The sequence below is a fragment of the Trachurus trachurus genome, assembly GCF_905171665.1.
Source record: "Trachurus trachurus genome assembly, chromosome: 6".
Taxonomy (NCBI): domain Eukaryota; kingdom Metazoa; phylum Chordata; class Actinopteri; order Carangiformes; family Carangidae; genus Trachurus; species Trachurus trachurus.
In genome coordinates this window covers 29,967,073-29,978,437 of record NC_139897.1, presented here as the reverse complement: position 1 = coordinate 29,978,437, position 11,365 = coordinate 29,967,073, and positions in this window count along the sequence as shown.

The window sequence follows — 11,365 nt, the reverse complement described above, 5'->3', positions numbered from 1 at the left end:
TGTCTCTGAGGAGGTAAAGTTTATTTGTTTGATTATTAAGTCATGACTGTAACTTTAATTTGCTTTAATTTGCCATAGTTAATTGATTTGAGTTTCTTAATTCTAATTCCTTATTTCAATCAATATATTCAATGTGTTTAATTGTGATTACTTATAGTTTTCTCTCTTTTTACAGACTATGTTGGTCTCCTCTGTTATTGTTCAGTAAACCACTTGGGTGAATAAATCTTGTAAATCTGATAAACCTGCGTGTCTTGCCATCCTTCTTATGTTAACCCGGGTCAGAGGCCATCCACTACCCATACCTGAGGCAGAGGTGTGACAACACAAATCACACAAATGACCCATTTGGGATCCAAAACGGCGAATTTCGCTGAAAGGTGACAAGTTTGCACCCCTGAAATAGACAGTCCAAAAAAATATAGGAAATAGACCAATATAGGCAACAAATTGGAATTGGGCATCAAGGCCTGCAGTGTAAAGACAGCCTTTGCGGCTTCATCTGATCTGGAGTCAAAAGTGTTTGAGCAGCTCACACACAGTCTGAAAACAGCTGTTTGATCACACACACACATTCAGCCACAAACACTGATTATTACACTGTTCAATACACTCACTCTCTTCTGATTGACAGCTCCAGGCCTCTGGACAGTGATGACATCTGGATGTCACACTTGTGATTTACTGTCTCCTCAACACAACAACAGATCTCATCAGGACAAGATCAGGATCTCAGAGAGACTGAGCTGATTATTGATCATCAATATCTGACCCGACAGAGACCTGATGGTGCTGCCTGATTTCTGTCTCTTATTTCCTCCTTGGTTGGAGACGCTGGGAGACAAATGTCTCTGAGCAGTGGACATGGTTTTATTGTTGTTGTTTCTGTGTTGTTATTAGTGTTGCACCACCTCTCACTAAGTGTTTACTAACCTTAGTAAATGTGTAAGTGTTTACTAAATCAAGATTTAGTCATTACTAAATTAAAATGGGTTGCACCAGTTTTACTAGGAATCACGTAGAGCTAGTAATTACTAAGTGTTTACTATATATTTACACCTACCCTAGGGGTTGTGTAACTGTTTACTAGTTACAGTTTGTCGACACAGGATCAAAACCAACTGAAAAAACAACAACAACGACTAGCTAACGGCTCGTTTAGAGAGGTTTGCTTTACAAAACAGAGAACCTGCCGTTAGGAAAAGGGTTTTGAGAGACTAGCCCACAATTTAGATGTATCCACACCACTTTCCGGAGAACGACGCTGGGTGTCGCCATGACACTCTATTCATTACATTTTAGATTAACGTTAGCTGGGCTAACCGTTAGCTATTAGCCGTTAGCAGTGTCTTTAATTTTTTTCATTTCGATTCTTTATTGAACATGTCATAGGCTAATAAAAACAAAAACAAACCAAATAACAAAAATAAAAAAAATCAGATAAGTGCATATTGGCAATCATCATCTCTAAAAGAAAATTGCCTGCCATGTTCAAAAGGGGTAAGAAGAAGTTAAAAACTTTTCTGGTCCTACCCCCTCTATTTATATACTGTTATAAATACAACAATAATAAGTTGTACATATACATATAAATACATATACACACTCACATGCACACATACACATACACACATATATATACACATACACATACATATACATACGCACACATACATAAACACATATACATGCATAAAACAATCATAGTAATATATGTATTCAGGATAATTAGTCCCATCCCTAAAATAGAAAAACAATAAAATAAAACAAAACGTTAGTCCACCGCATAGGAACTCAGGGTTTTGTTTCTAAATAATCTCTTTAGTTCATTTAAGTTGTTACACATTTTCAGGTCGTTGCTGCAGTTATTCCACAAATTAACTCCTTTTGTTGTGACACAGTGGCATTTCATGTTGGTCCTTACTGGTGGTTTTTTAAATATACATTTTCCTCTCAGGTTATGCATACTTTCCCTCAACTGGAACAACCCTTGGATACTGCTAGGTAGTTGTTGTTTTATTACTTTATACATGATTTGGATAGTTTTAAGATCAACCAGATCGTGGAATTTTAAGGTTTTAAGTTTGATGAAAAGTGGATTTGTAGATTCCCTAAAGGAGGTTTTATTAACAATTCTTATTGCTCTTTTTTGGAGCAAAAAGATTGGTTCTATATTGGTTTTATAAGTGTTCCCCCACACTTCCACACAGGTGATGTATGGAAGAATAAAGGAACAGTACAATGTATATAAGGAGGCTTGATTTAATAGATCTTTGGCTTTATTTAGTATTGCAATTGATTTGGATACTTTGGCTTTAATATAATTTATGTGTGGTTTCCAACTTAGTTTGTTATCTATTAGTACACCTAAGAATTTAATTTCGGATACTCTTTCGATTTCTACATCATGTATCATAATTTTCTTCTCTGTGTTGATGGTTCGGTTCCCAAAGATTATAAATTTCGTTTTACTTAAAGCAGATATCAGCTTCACGGCCGTTTCGGCTAATGCTGCGTTCAAGGCAGGCTTTTGAAACCGTAAGTTACAGCTTCAAGTCACAACTACGACTTGGTAGCGTTCCAGGTAACCCGTAGCTCGTGTTTTTACCATCCTGTTGTCTGTGAAAGTTCCCTATAACGGCCACTCGTAACTTCCGACCCGTGAACTCGTACCAGATCGAACTGGTATGACTTCACAGGAAGGAAAAACACAAAGTACGAGTTTCTTTGAACGCACCATGAGTTAGCAGCCCCCGCCCTTGTCAGGCATCAATTGGTCCTCGTGCTACGTCACCACATTCACGCGCATCCCTTGGCTGCACACACAGCCCTTCATGCCGTTCTCTCTCCTCATTGGATAACACTTGTATCCCACAAGGAAAATTTTCTCCTCGGGTTGCAGCAGAGCAGAGTGACGGAGAGACTCGTGTTTAGGCTGAAATACTTCATGTAAGTGATTGCTGACGGAAAATAGGACTATTTAGGACTTATATTAACCTCTTCATGCAGAGGCCATTTTTGGCAATTTCCGCCTGTTTTTGTATCACTGCAATTAAAGCTTAATAGCCACAGAAGTACTAATCCCACAACTATGGTTAATGGCTTAAATGAAAGACAACCTTTGTCCCTTTACATCTATATGTATAAAATATTGAATTGAGTCATTCCATAAAAAAATGGGCTTCTGGAATTGCTATTTTTTTTTGAAAAAAAAAAAAAACGAGTTTGAAATTTTTGGTGAAAAGGTGATATATCAAAATCCTAATTATAAAACAGGTTGAATTTTACATATATGGTTCACACACTCCCTGTCCACATGTGTACCAAATTTTAGGTTGATATGTAAAACTACTGAGGCACTATAGAGTTTTTCCAAACAGTGTCCCTTGGCGATGTACAGTGTGCAAAACCTGTCCAAAATTGTCCAATTTGGCTAAAATGCACACTGCAAGATTTTAGTGAGATTTTTTTTTTTTTCCAACAGATAACTTACTGGGGCCAATCACATACTTGATGGGTTTTAGGAACACCAGTTACATAAGTAAAATGCCATTTGAAAATTTTATTTCTGGGGATGAATATTTAGTGTCCAAAACCCATCCAAACATGAATTTACCTATTTTCGCCTGTATTATATTGTTATTTTCCTTTAAAACTCCAGAAGTAAACATCCCACAACCATCAGTGATGGCTTAAATTAACAAGGACATTTGAAATAGTTCATTTTGTCTTTTATTATTATTTTTAATTAAACTTGGGGCAGTAAAAACACACTTTTTGTGTCGACTTGTATTGCTTACATGTTGACACTAGGGGGAGAGGGAACCACATGAACCAGCTGGGTGCAGGCTTAAGCTTTGCCCAATCAGGGATCATTATATATCAGGTCACACCTTAGAGTCTCTGCTATTGGACCAAAAAGTTTTCACCCCCGTGACTTTGATTGACAGGCGACGAGAGATGCGCAAAGCGGGTGCGCAGTCTGCCGGAGAATGCGAGTAGTATTAGAACTGCGGAGTTACGTAAAACGCCGTGGAATATCTGGTCACGATGGATAAAATCAATCAATGGATTATTTTCGAGCACATGTTCAGCTTTTAAAAAAGGGTAAGCTTGTAATTTTATTCAGTGTTTTAGTGGGTCTATTATTGATTATTGTCCGTCTTTTTCGGCACTCGAAAATGACTTCCGGGTTTGTTTTTGTTGAGTGAGCAGGCTTGTTTAAACCTTTGATGGGGTAAAAACTGCATTTTTGTGCTTTGCTTTTGTTTATATGACAGAAAACGATTTTTTGGTGGTGAAAGAAGAGGTGTACAGATGGTACATATATGTTAAAATCACCTTCGTTGTTGACGTGACGTCACTTGCGGGCTGCCGTAGTCTGATATTGTTTGAGACATTTTCAGTGACTGTGAAAAAACCGTAGCACCTAGAAACTTCATTTTTTTTTCTACCTGTTGCTGAAAGTGTCCTTAAAAGGTCTGTGGTGGAGTTTTCATTACAGCATGCCTACTTTTCGTTATATTAAGGACGCCGTTCGTGTGTTATTGATTTGGGACGCCGGCGTCCCAACCACTAGGGGGCCTGCGTGAACAGGTTAACAAAAACATTCCACTGATATCTGCTTTAAATTCAATGTTAATTTGTTTTCATCAAACCAAATTTTCATCCCACTCAATTCCTTTTCCACTGTATCCAAGAGTTGTTCTAAGTTGTCTCCACAGCACAGCACATTCGTATCGTCTGCAAATAGAATAGTTTTCAGGATTTTTGATACTTCACATATATTGTTAATGTATAGTATGAACAGCAATGGTCCCAACACTGAGCCCTGGGGTACTCCACAGGTAACCCTCAACATTTGTGATTTAGAGTTATGTACTTCAACATACTGATACCTGTTTGTTAGATAGCTGGATAGCCAAGATAGTGCTATCCCTCTGACACCGTATCTTTGTAGTTTTTTTATTAATAACTCATGGTCCACGGTATCAAATGCTTTTTTCAAGTCCAGGAATACCCCTACTGCATAGTTTTTATTTTCTATTGCCTCCGTGATTTTTTCTACAAATTCTATCAGTGCCAGTGAAGTTGTCCTGTTTGTTCTAAAGCCATATTGTTGTTCATACAACACTTTGTGTTTTGTTATAAATGCATCTAGTCTTGTATGAAAATTTTTTTCTAATATTTTCGAAAACTGAGACAGCAGTGAAACAGGTCTATAGTTAGAGAGTACATGCTTGTCTCCGGCTTTATATATTGGTATGACTTTAGCCATCTTCATTTTTGTTGGAAAGATACCAGTTTGTAGAGATTGGTTAAAGATATGTTTCAAAGGTGTTGCTATGCATTCAATTATGTTCTTTACTGTGGACATATCGATACCATGCCAGTCCGCAGACTTCTTATTCTGGAGTATTTTTACAGTGTCAATAATTTCTTTTTCATCAGTACCTTTTATAAATATTGTTTCCTTGACATATATATCTTTACTTTCTACACCATTTGTACTGCCAGTATTTGAAATCTCCCCCGCCAAACCAGGACCGATACTGACAAAGAATTTGTTAAATTCATCTGCTATTGAGGCCATATCGGTAGTAGTGTCATTTTTGTCCAGGAAATAACTAGGGTATCTTACCTTCCCCGTTCCTGTCTTTATGATGTCATTTAATATTTTCCATGTGTTTTTAATATTATTCTTATTGTCCTCTAATAGCTTACTGTAATAATCCTTTTTACTGCTTCTCATGATTTGTGTTAATTTGTTTTTGTATTTCTTATAGGTGTTTTCGGCCTCTGCTGTTCTTTTCTTTAAATACTCTTTATATAACAGATTTTTCTTCTTGCAAGCGGTTAATATTCCTTTGTTTAGCCATGGTTTCTCAGCATATTTTTGTTCCACCACTTTCTTTACTAGTGGACAGTTTTTTTCATAGAGGGCAATTATTGTGGACAGAAATGCATCATAAGCTTCATCTACGTCTTCCACATAGACCTTGTTCCAATTTTGCTTCACCAGGTCTTGTTTAAAAGAATTGATGGCTTTCTGTGATTTGTATCTGGTTGTTTTGACTATTTTAAAGTCTTTCTTGGTCCTGGTACAGCTGTTTATGACTGCAAAGACTGGCAGGTGATCGCTTGTGTCATTTAAAGCAGATATCAGTGGAATGTTTTTGTTAATATAAGTCCTAAATAGTCCTATTTTCCGTCAGCAATCACTTACATGAAGTATTTCAGCCTAAACACGAGTCTCTCCGTCACTCTGCTCTGCTGTAACCCGAGGAGAAAATTTTCCTTGTGGGATACAAGTGTTATCCAATGAGGAGAGAGAACGGCATGAAGGGCTGTGTGTGCAGCCAAGGGATGCGCGTGAATGTGGTGATGTAGCACGAGGACCAATTGATGCCTGACAAGGGCGGGGGCTGCTAACTCATGGTGCGTTCAAAGAAACTCGTACTTTGTGTTTTTCCTTCCTGTGAAGTCATACCAGTTCGATCTGGTACGAGTTCACGGGTCGGAAGTTACGAGTGGCCGTTATAGGGAACTTTCACAGACAACAGGATGGTAAAAACACGAGCTACGGGTTACCTGGAACGCTACCAAGTCGTAGTTGTGACTTGAAGCTGTAACTTACGGTTTCAAAAGCCTGCCTTGAACGCAGCATTAGCCGAAACGGCCGTGAAGCTGATATCTGCTTTAATAATAGTCCACTTGTAAGATCTTCATTCATAGCATTAGTGAATATATTATCAATTAGTGTTGCGGTGTATCTTGTTATTCTAGTTGGGCATGTGATTAAGGGATATAAATTGCTACTGTACATTGAGTTAATGAATTCTATAGTTGAATTATGCTCCTGTGGATTTAGCAAGTCAATATTGAAATCCCCACAGACAAAAAAACATTTTCTTGTTATTTATATTGCTGTATAATTCTACTAACTTTTCTTTAAATGCATCAATACAAGATCCAGGTTTTCTGTAGACACAGCTTATTAAGATATTTTTTGATTTTTCCATCACAATTTCCACCGTTATACATTCCATTACATTGTTCAATACAAAAGTCATATTCTTAACAGGTTTGCATAAATAGTTTTCATCAATGTATAATGCAACTCCCCCGCCTTTTGTCTGCACCCTGTTAATGAAGAACATTTCATATCCCTCAATCCTGGCCATGTCTACCTGATCATCACTAAGCCAAGTCTCAGATATTGCAATAGCTGTAAATTTCTTGTCCAGTTTTTTCAAACAGTCAATTATCTTTGAAAGATTTGAGTTCAAACTCCTACTATTAAAATGAATAATTGACAATGATCCATCCATTTTTATATTACTTTTAAGTTGTTCCTCTGTATAATATTCGCAGTGATTGCGTATATTATTGTAGAAGTTATTTTCAGGGTCGATATCGGTCTCTATATCTTGAGATTTGTGCTCGGTGTATTTGAATGTTTCCAAGTCCAGTTTTTCATATTCTGTAATTGATTGACTCATGTCCAAATTTGTCATGGATGTGTGTGGCGTTTTACCTTGTTATGTTGTTCTCCCTCTTTATCCCTCGTATTTGTCCAGCTCACTGGTGTCTCTGGTGATGATCACTTTGGCTGCCTCCGGTGTTGATCTGTTCAGTTTAATGAATACCTTACAGTTTGAGGTCCAAGTTGCCATGATCTTGTTTTGTTTCTTGAGTATACGCGCTCTCCTTGCGATATCTGCATTCTTTTTTGTTAGATGGTCGTTGATGTACACATCTGATCCCTTTAATTTCCTTCCTTGTCTGAGAAGCGCGTTCTTTTTCTTTCTGTTGGTGAAACGGATTATTATGGCTGGTGTTGCACTTTTGTTCTTACTTGGCAGTGTGTGACAAGCTTCGATGTCATTGCTGTCAACAGACATTCCCTTACTGACCAGGAAGCCGACCACCTGTTGCTCTAGTGACTCTCTGTCAGCCTCGGAGGCATTTGATCCGCTTCTAGCGGTGGCATCCTCTGTGGAAGTTGCAGCCGCACCAGCGTACGTCCTGTGTCTTGTCTTCAGACCACTGATGATCAAATCATTCATCCTGGAGTACTGCTCGAGATCAGCCACTCGATTCTCCAGAAATGCAATCTTTTTATCCTTCTCAATGCTTTGTTTTTTTAGCAACTGAACTTCTCCCATCAATTCCATAATTTTTTCCTGTTGGGCAACTACAGTTGCAATCTCTGCCGACAAGAAGTCAAGAGATGTCTTGATCTCCTCCACCTCATCGGGGAGGTTTGGTACTTTCCTGGGCGGCATTTCGGCTCAGTGGCTGCTGCTGGAGCCTGGGCCTGGTGGAGAGCTGGCTGCTGCTGGAGCCTGGGCCTGGTGGAGAGCTGGCTGCTGCTGGAGCCTGGGCCTGGTGGAGAGCTGGCTGCTCCTGGAGCCTGGGCCTGGTGGAGAGCTGGCTGCTGCTAGAGCCTGGGCCTGGTGGAGAGCTGGCTGCTGCTGGAGCCTGAGCCTGGGCCTAAGCCTGGCCTGGTGGAAAGCTGGCTGCTGCTGGAGCCTGGGCCTGGTGGAGAGCTGGCTGCTGCTGGAGCCTGGGCCTGGTGGAGAGCTGGCTGCCGCTGGAGCCTGGGCCTGGTGGAGAGCTGGCTGCCGCTGGAGCCTGGGCCTGGTGGAGAGCTGGCTGCCGCTGGAGCCTGGGCCTAAGCCTGGCCTGGTGGAGAGCTGGCTGCTGCTGGAGCCTGGGCCTGGTGGAGAGCTGGCTGCTGCTGGAGCCTGGGCCTGGTGGAGAGCTGGCTGCTGCTGGAGCCTGAGCCTGGGCCTAAGCCTGGCCTGGTGGAGAGCTGGCTGCTGCTGGAGCCTGGGCCTGGTGGAGAGCTGGCTGCCGCTGGAGCCTGGGCCTAAGCCTGGCCTGGTGGAGAGCTGGCTGCTGCTGGAGCCTGAGCCTAGGCCTAAGCCTGGCCTGGTGGAGAGCTGGCTGCTGCTGGAGCCTGGGCCTAAGCCTGGCCTGGTGGAGAGCTGGCTGCTACTGGAGCCTGGGCCTGGTGGAGAGCTGGCTGCTGCTGGAGCCCACGCTTAGCCTGGTGGTAGCCTGCCTATTTCAGTTGCAATATTCACCTGTTCCACTTCTTGGTCAAAATTCCGATTTTGTGTGGCGCAGCTGACACTTAAAGCCAAAATAATCAAACTATTGGAGAGAAAATACTTCTGATTGTTGGGATTTCTGACGGATTGGCTGCTGCGGCTGCTGCTGCTGCTGCTGCCCTGCTGCTGATTGATTGATTGGGTCTTAAAGCAGATATCAGCTTCACGGCCGTTTCGGCTAATGCTGCGTTCAAGGCAGGCTTTTGAAACCGTAAGTTACAGCTTCAAGTCACAACTACGACTTGGTAGCGTTCCAGGTAACCCGTAGCTCGTGTTTTTACCGTCCTGTTGTCTGTGAAAGTTCCCTATAACGGCCACTCGTTACTTCCGACCCGTGAACTCGTACCAGATCGAACTGGTATGACTTCACAGGAAGGAAAAACACAAAGTACGAGTTTCTTTGAACGCACCATGAGTTAGCAGCCCCCGCCCTTGTCAGGCATCAATTGGTCCTCGTGCTACGTCACCACATTCACGCGCATCCCTTGGCTGCACACACAGCCCTTCATGCCGTTCTCTCTCCTCATTGGATAACACTTGTATCCCACAAGGAAAATTTTCTCCTCGGGTTACAGCAGAGCAGAGTGACGGAGAGACTCGTGTTTAGGCTGAAATACTTCATGTAAGTGATTGCTGACGGAAAATAGGACTATTTAGGACTTATATTAACAAAAACATTCCACTGATATCTGCTTTAAATAACTCATGACAGCCCATGAAAAAAATATTTTTCCCAGCGGATATCCTAGTTACAACATGACTGAGCTAACTGGAGTAGTTTCATGTCGTGTCCGACAACGGGAGGGTTTTAACAGCTGACGTGTTGGTTTGCTGCTGCTGTTAGCTGTCAGCAGCAGCAAAGCTAACGGCTACGATAGCCATGACTAGTTGCAGAGGCGTGCACACAGAAGTGGTGGTGTTTGTTCAGTAATTCGTTTTGTAGACTTGACAAACATCAGGGCGGTTTTGGCAGCCCGGAGCCCCCACATTTGGTGCCTACACCGGTGGCTAACGCTTACGCTACCAGTTAGCCGCTCACTAGAATGCTACTACGGGGTGAAACGGAAGTTGAAAACCGACTTCCGTTGTGGTGTGATGAAAAAGTGGTGGATATGATGACTTGATATTTACTGTCGGTACCGTTTAAATATGCGACCACATAATGCGGATCACGGACATGCTAACGTTAGCTGCGGCAATTTAGCATGGGGCCGAACGGGGCTCTACCTCCGTTGTTACGCTGCGATACTTCACTACGGGGTCGATGCAGAATGTGGTTGGGGACACAATTCAAGTCTACAACGGTACTGTGTGTCGGGTGGCAGTGTGAGTACCTCAACGAGTACATGCAGCTGCCCGTGCAGGCAGAAATACCACAACATTGCTGGCTTCCCGGATGTGTCGCACACTTCAAAATAAAAGCGCCCAGCTGTTCCTGTGTACATTCTGCACGCTGATTGGGTAGTCAAGTTGTTGTTGTCACTTAATGCGACTAGTAACCTGCTAGTAACCACTTAAGCATTTACTAGATACGGGATTGCATACACTGTTCTGGTGCAACCGAAATTAGTAACTAGTTGCAAACTAGCTAGTAATTACTAAGGGTTTAGTAGTGGTTTAGTAATTACTAAATCCTGAATTTAGTAAAGAGATACGCCAAACTGGTGCGGTGTCTACAGTCTCAGGGACTGTTCAGGTCAAACACTCTGTTGGTTCAGCAGCAGTTAGAGGTAGGGTTGGAGATTCTGGAAAAACGGTTCTAGCAGGCCACATTTTGAAAATACACAAGTCAAAAGTCCCAGCCCCTTTCCTCAGACTTCTCTCTGAAGCCACACCTTCACCTTTATGTAGATGTGGGTGAGGACACCTAAGGCGCATTGCCAGAGCTACATTGCCACTCATCAGACTAGGGTGGCCATTCCCACAACACCAAAAAGGAGGACACTTTGCGGCATTTAGTGAGGAAATAAAAATCGCAACATACAACTAGTGTACTCCCCACGACAATACAATTTTGTACATGATAACGATGGTATCATAGTGATTCTGAGATACTCTGTTCAACACAAGACAATTTATCTATGATATCATGTATGTGTAACAGAAGAGGAAAAAATATTCCTGAGAAGGCGAAAAGTATTTGTTCACAGTATTTGTATTTATTCAATAGCCTACAGCTGTCTTGCAAAGTGCAGTGCCACAAAGCAGAACATTTATGGCCTTAAACCTTTATGTCTGACATGGAC